Raw genomic sequence first — 7,848 nt, 5'->3', positions numbered from 1 at the left:
TATTATATTATATTATATTATATTATATTATATTATATTATATTATAATATTAACTATATTATGAATTCATGAGTAAAGTAAGCCACCAGTTAGCTTAGAGGCCTTGTGATCTAGTTGCCTGGAAATGTCATCACGGACACACGAAGCTTGCTCCACTGATGCCCTAGGCATTCCTCCACGCAGTCAGCCTGACAGTGGAGATGAACCACTTTCTTATGAATGCGTGTGACACAGCGACAGGATGCAGCAGAGCATGGCCGCCATTTTACCGGTGCCTCCGTCCCTTCACTGTTGCTTTGCTCTACTGTACTTGCAGGGTTGTGTGTACGTGTCCAGACACGTGTGTAGAGGCGAGGACAACTTCCAGTGTCATCCCTCAGTCCCCATTCACTGTGGTTTGTGTGGACAGTGACTTGAGTGGATTAATCCACCCTCACCACACAGACTAGGAAAGCAGCCAGCAACCCTCAGGGATCTGCATGTCTCTGCCTCGCCCGTGCCAGTATTACAAGAAGGAGCCAGCACACCCAGCCTGGCTTTTTTGTTTAACACAATGTCCTCCACTTTTACTCACATTGGCAAACAAGATGGGGTTTTACTCTCTTAATGGCTGAGTAGTACTCTGTTGTGTAAATGCGCCACATTTCCTGTATCCATCACTTTATGAACATTTGGGATGTCTCCGTCTCTTGACTGCTGTGAGTGGTGTTGCCATTATCATAGAAGCATCGGTTCCTATTGGTATTTAATCAGTGAAGGTAGGGGAGGAGTCTGATCCCATGGGATCACGCATATATTTAATGGGGAAAAGCAAAAGGAATATGACAGTCACTACACTGCCAGACTGTGCACACTTAGGAAGTGGGAAGGGAAAATGACCTCTGTATAGGAGCCTTGCTCCAGCTGCTGACGACGAGGGGTGTTAGCAGGCACTAGTTCACTCACTTGTTAAGTGGGCAGTGAGGAATCCCCACTGGTGTCCAGCGGGGATTCCTCAGCGTTACACTAATAACCGTATATGGCACAGTCTTGGGGAAACAGCTAAGGACTGTAGTATCTGTTGTAAATATCAAATCAAAATCGAGCCTTTCAGCCTGACTTCAGGTGGCAGACCTCACTTTCCACCTCATCAGAGACGGGGTCTTCTGCTCACCCCCTCAGCATGCCTGACTAGCATCTGTGAGTTTCCAGGGATCGTCCTGTCTCCGCCTCCCATCTTGCCACGGGGAACACTGGGATTACAAATGCATGTCATCACGCCCACCTTTTTGAGCATTGTGAAGATCTGAACTCTGCTCATCTTGCTTGTACAGTGAGCATTTTACCCTCTGGGGAATCACCCCAGCCCTCAGGTGAGGAATCTTTAGAAAAATAATCAGAGAAAAAAGGAAAGTGCTGAGCTGGAACCAGAGATGAGGAAGAGAGAAACATTTTAGGTCAAAGGATGATGAAGTCCACAGAACTAACACAACATAAACACTATCATAAATAAAATAGTATTATATTAGAGATAATTGTAAAAAAAAATAATAAAGTTGGTTTTAGCAGCTCCTGTCACCAAAGACAGCAGTTACATGTGATGCTTTGTTATTTTGTTTCATTATATGACCTTCCATGTGTGTCCCATAATGTATGTTGTAAGTCTTAAACATAGATAATAAAATGTATTTAAAGATAATAAAATTCTAATTAAAAGCAGAAATATAGTGCGTATGTGCTAATTCTCAACAGCTTGCTTCATGGTCATGCTCCCTGACCTTGAAGGGATCAGGGGGAAGGAGAAGTGAGTGACTCATATAAACTAGTTTCTTTATTGTGACTCAGATCAATCAGTGAAGACCTGAGTCATGGGAGAAACCCAACACACCAAGTGGCTGGGCGTTGATACAGCCTTGGTTAGCTAAACTTCTTCTTCTCTGTCCCAATCCTAGAAGAAATTCAGGAAAAGTTCTCGTTCTCATGGGAAAGAAGAAAAGACATTTGACATCACTTTCTCTATGAGGTAGTTGAACTCTACAGTATATTTTAGCAGCATGATGGAGGACAGTATGGTCCTCCAATGCTGTGACTCCCCAATATTATGACCTGCCAACACCATGACTGCACAACACTGTGACCCCCAACACCATGACCCCGAACACCATGAGCCCCCAACACTATGATCCCCAACACTGTGACCCCCAATACCATGACCCCCAACACCATGACCCAATCTGAAGGATGTGCAGAAGGCAGTAGCCCCAAACAGTTGTCTACATTGGCCTAGCAGAGGGTGACTTTGGAGACTTTACTTCTAGACACTTAAAGCCCAGGGCTGAGATCTCTAACACTGTCCTTTCTACTCTAATGCTTGTAGAAGAACTCTGGCAGTGATGTCACCCGGTCCCACAAGGTGGCATCTTTGAGAGACACTTAATAGAATGTAGTGAAAAGTTGCTTCTGACTGTGGATGCCATGTAATTAGACACTCACACACGCACACACATGTGAGCTTCCTTAAGCTGCTCTTGTCAGGTAACCATTTTGTCTCAATAACCGCTGATAATTTACTCCTGGGCTGAAAAAAAAAAAAAAGGATAATTGTGGAAAACTTCACAGCTTATTCTAACTCAGCCCAGGTTGTGTAGCTGCCCCCAAACACATTTCTTGAGTTTTATCCAAACCACAAATGCATAGTAACAGCATTCGATAAGACTTGTGACCAGCACTGGACTCTGTGTGCCTGCAGAATGGGCTCTACTGTGCTGCCCAGGCAAGGTGCAGGGCCCAGCTCTCTTGAATGCCTCAGCCAGTAAGGGGTGGAGCCGGCTCTGCACAGCCCTTGGACATCAACATGGTCCCAGGTGGCAGCCCAGACAAGGGACATCCACATAGCCTCTGGTGGTAGCATGGGTCACAGACATCAACCCTCTTGCTGCGTGGCCACAGACCCAGACATAGCCCTCTACAGCAGCATGGCCTGAGACTTCACCATGGCCTCTGGCAGCAGCGCAGGCTACTCACATACATCAGGCTGTTCCTCAGCACCTCCGAGTTCTGCCTCACTTCATAGAGCTTGAACCCTTCTGCTTCTCTCTCTTCCATCTCTCCACCACACACTTGGGGTGGCTCCTGCTTTGAGTGAGCCTCTGGCCACCTTAATTTTTTGAGAGAAGGTTTCCTCACTGAACTGCCAGCTCAGCAGTTTGTCTAGGTGGCTGACCCTCTGGTCCAGGGGTCTTCCTGGATTTGCCTCCACACAGAGGTGGGATCATAGTCACATGCCACTGTGCCTACTTTGTATGTGGGTGCTGAGGAGTGAACTCGGGTCTTACTGCTTAGATTGTAAGTGCTATGTACTAACTCAGCTAGCCTCATCCCCCAGATGTAGTTTTCTATGTATTAGTATTTTAGCTCTAAATGAGACGGTATGATTGTCCAGTTTCTTTTAGTTTAATCTTTTTAAAATGTATGTGTATGGGTGTTTGGGCTGTATGTATATCTGTGTACCATGTTAGTGTCTGGTGCCTACGGAAGCCAGGAGAGAGTATCAGATAAACTGAGACAAGAATACAGACAGTGGAGAGTCACCATGTGTCTTAGTGAGGGTTGTACTGAACAGACACCATGACCAAGGCAAGTCTTATAAAGGACAACATTTAACTGGGACTGGCTTACAGGTTCAGAGGTTCAGTCCATTTTCATCAAGGCGGGAGCATGGCAGCATCCAGGCAGGCATGGTGCAGGAGGAGCTAAGAGGTCTACATCTTCATCTGAAGGCTGCTAGCAGAATACTTACTTCCAGGCAGCTAGGAGGAGGGTCTTAAAACCCACACCCACAGTGACACACCTACTCCAACAAGGCCATACCTTCTAATAGTGCCACTCCCTAGGCTGAACATATACAAACCATCACAGAGGGGCCCATGGCTCCAGCTGCATATATAGCAGAGGGCTGCCTTATCTGGCATCAATGAGAGGGAAGGCCCTTGACCCTGTGGAGGCTCGATACCCCAGAGTAGGGAATGCTAGGGCAGTGAGGTGGGAGTGGGTAGGTGGGTGGGGGAGCACCCTCATAGAAGCAGGGGCAGAGGAGGATGGGATGAGGGGGATTGCAGAGAGGAAACAGGGAAGAAGGATAACATTTGAAATATAAATAAATAAAATAACCAATTAAAAAAGAAAAATAATTTTAAAGAAGAAATAGTAAAGACATACTATAAAATATTTCAACGTTAACATAAAAAAATTGCCTCCCATTCCCTTAAAGTAATAAATATGCAAATATACAAATGAATGAACAATTGAATGCATGGATGAACAAATGAAACAAAAAAATAACAATAAACGGAGCTCTCACGACCTCTTCTGTCCTCCTTGGGACTGTATGCATATAGTGTACAGACACAGACGCAGGCAAAGCACTCAAACACACACCAAAATAAACAGACAGACAGATAAATAAATAAAGATGTGAGAAAGGGAAAGAGGTCAGTGGCAACGGAATGAAAGAAATGAGTATAAAAAGAATATATTACATATCCATGAAAATCTACATCAAGTCCTGTCATTATGTGTAATTAGCATATGCTAATGAGTATACACAAGCCGCATAGCTGATTCGGGAGCTAATGCTCTCTGTACGTTGGACATAGGGAAACACACAATGGATGATGGCGTTAAAGGAGAGATGAGGGTTTTAGACCAGGGATGACAGACAAAGCTCGCAGCATGGTAGGAGGTAGCCAAACAGACTGAGAGAAAAAAGCACAGGGCTCTGGGCCAGCCTTCGGCAGGCCTGCTGGAGCTGAAAGACCTATCTAACTCATTGCAAAAGGCTCTAAGAAAGCCCCCACCTATTTCAGAAAAGAGGTGAGAACTCATTAGCAAACAGTCACATTCAACAACTAACCAGGCAGGAGTCAGGGATGTGATAAATACCGTGACCTAAAGCAACATTCCCTCCAGGGAAGTCAGGGTAGGGAAGTCAGGGTAGAAGCTCAAGTAAGGAACCTCGAAGCAGGAGCTGATGTAGAGGCCTTGGAGGATCACTGCTTAGTGCCTTGTTCCCCATGGCTTGCTCAGACTGCTTTCTTACACAACCCAGGATCACCTGCTCAGAGGAGGCCACACCCACAGTGGGCGGAGCTTTCCCCATCGGTCATTAATCAAGGAAACGCCCCACAGACTTGCCGACAGCCCAATCTGAGAGAGAGATTTTCTCTTTTGAGGTTCCCTCTTCACAGATGATTGAACCTAGTTTGAATCAAGTTGACACAAAACTATCCAATAAACCCCAGGACTGGATGTGCAGCGTGTAAACACAGCATGATCACCTCCCTAGATGGGCCAGGGAAGCATGCACAGGGTGTGGCTCTCTCTAACCGGCCAATTGATGCAATTACCTATTTGTCCGTTTTCTGTCCAGTCCTACAACGACGATCAGATAAAGAAGCCGAAAGGACTTTTTTCTCTCTTAAGAATCCCCCACACCCACTTTGGGGGGGGGGTCTTTCATTTTTCCTCAATTTCTCTAGGTAAAGTTTGCTACTCAGACTAGAGAGATCGCTCAGTGTTTACCAGCACTTGCTGTTCTTGCAGAAGACTCTGGTTCAGCTCCCAGCACCCACACAGTGGCTCACAACCATCCAGAGCTCCAGTTCCAAGGGATCTCATGCCCTCTTCTGGTCTCCATGGCCACCAACCATGCACTGGTGCACAGGATAGCAAAGCACTCACACACATAAAAGAAAGTAAAAATAATAAGTAACGTACCTGTGACTGTCTGCATCTTTAATTCTCTCTGGTGTGAGAAATGAACTGAAAAGCCACTATTTCCGGTTAAGTTTTAAAGGCCGTTTAATTTCTCGTGTCCATGAGAGAAGCACAGTGGTCTGAGAAAGGTCCTTCTGGAAAAGAAAAACATTGAAAACCCTAAATCACTAGGAACAAAGGCGTGATGTGCACACCTGTGTGATGTGCACACCTGTGTTATTTTGTGCACACCTGTGTTCCCAGCACTCCTGAGATAGAATCAGAAGCTCAGGAACAGCCTCACGTGTATAATTCTCTACCTCCAATAAACAAATGACGAAATAAAAATAGGAAGAGAGTTTGATGCTCATTTTCACAAAATCCAGATACAAAAGGAGAATCACCACACTAATATCTGGAGCTCATTGTAATTTACTCTGAGGTTATTTAAAAACTATAGTGAACCATAACTAAGAATCTACCAGATTATACTATTCATTAAATAATAATTAATAAAGTAATAAAAGACTAATTTACTCAAAGCCAGTGACAATAGTAAATTCTCGTGAGCATGCAAAGCAGAGAGAGCTCCCATCCATCACTGGTAGGAAGGCATCCTGACAGGATGCTGGGAAAGCCTGACATTGCTGACATAGAGTCACCAATCCCACTGTCCTTTATTTATCCAAAAGAAACAGAGACTCGATTCACACAAAAACCTGTACGCAGATATTTACAGCAGCCTAATACATAGTTGCCCAACGTGGAAATAGCCCAAATACCCTTTTGCTGGTGGATGTCAAATTCTGAAGCATTTATAAAAGGGCCCGAGTCAACAGTTAAGAAAGAACAGCCATCAATACAAGAACACATCTCAAAACACATCACAGTAAGTGGAAAGACCCATGCACTCTACAGGCTGCTACAGTGCAATCCCATTCCATCACGTGGCAGAAAGGCAGACTCCCACAGCACCATTTAGCTCAGTGGTACCAGGCACTGGGATTCTGCAGGAAATGATGACAAGAAGGTATCATGATAAATCACTCGGGGCTGTAAAACTGTTCTCCATTTCAATTGTGGTAATGCTGATTATACGACTATGAATAGTTCACAACTCAGGACTGCAGCTAAGAAAGTTTTAATTTCACCATGTGCAAAATTAAAATCTAATCTCCTTAGATCCTTTCTTTTAATCATCCCAAGGATTAGGCTCTCTCACGACAGTTCTGTTACTATGTAAGGAGAGCCGTCATCATCCGCAGTCTCTCCAGAGAGAGTTTAGTTGTGCATGGGATTAACTCTTTCCATACAAGCCCATAAAGAGAAACAATGAAAAGATTAAGAATGTTTTAGGTGGAGGATTTTTTTTCTTAATTGCAGCAATTCTGTCCATGAGAAAGAAACTTAGCAAAACTACCAAAGGCTCCAACATTTGGGAAAAGTTAACTGAAAGCAATAGACAGAAGAGAGAGAAAGAATTAACCAAGATGACAGAGAAACAGTGGGGGGGGGATAGGAAAAGGAAAAATAGAGTAGCAAAGAGGGGGGGAAGATGAGGAAGAGAAAGCAAAGGAAGTGGGGGAGGAGGGGGCAGAATAAACAGAGGCAGTAGACTTGGAATGGGAAGATTCAAAAAATAAATAAATAAATCCTGTAAGAAGTGAGGGCCACTGAAGAGTTTTGGATCTTTGTTATGTCGAATACGTTTCTGGGGGCTGCAGCTATAAAGCAAAACCAAAGACAACCAAGTGCTGAGTGTTACTTCTTGAAAAAATTGATTTATGTTTCCCATATAGCGAAACAAATTATGGTGCGTTCTCGCTGCAAAAATATTGCCAATTATTTTCCCTTAGTGCTGGAAGTAAACCACCACTGTCTAGCTCAGAAAATGAAATTGTCTAAATGTTCTTTTTATAGGTGTCCCAGATGGCAAAAAAATGTTTCCTCCAGAGATGTGAACTTGAAAACGACATTGAAATCAACTTAGAAGACACATAAGATGTGCACAAGTTACTATCTAGAAAGATAGGATGCCTTAAAACATTGTAACGGTACACTATGGAGCCGGCATCTCCTGCTACAGGAAATAACAGCCTAAGCATCTGGCATTC

At 44.1% G+C, this 7,848-nt stretch overlaps 1 long non-coding RNA gene across 1 annotated transcript in view; it reads left to right on the top strand.

The window, feature by feature from the left end:
• LOC114612635 overlaps positions 1 to 863 on the top strand; it is a 1,692-nt gene extending 829 nt beyond the window's left edge. The window contains exon 3 of the long non-coding RNA XR_003710055.1: positions 318 to 863. This is a non-coding gene — a long non-coding RNA (uncharacterized LOC114612635). The remainder of the gene's footprint in view (positions 1 to 317) is intronic.
• The last annotated feature ends 6,985 nt before the right edge of the window (positions 864 to 7,848 follow it).

This window comes from Grammomys surdaster, unplaced genomic scaffold, assembly GCF_004785775.1.
Source record: "Grammomys surdaster isolate TR1022 unplaced genomic scaffold, NIH_TR_1.0 126176, whole genome shotgun sequence".
Taxonomy (NCBI): domain Eukaryota; kingdom Metazoa; phylum Chordata; class Mammalia; order Rodentia; family Muridae; genus Grammomys; species Grammomys surdaster.
Note: the sequence above shows the minus strand (reverse complement) of the source record. Positions and strands in the feature narration are given on the sequence as shown.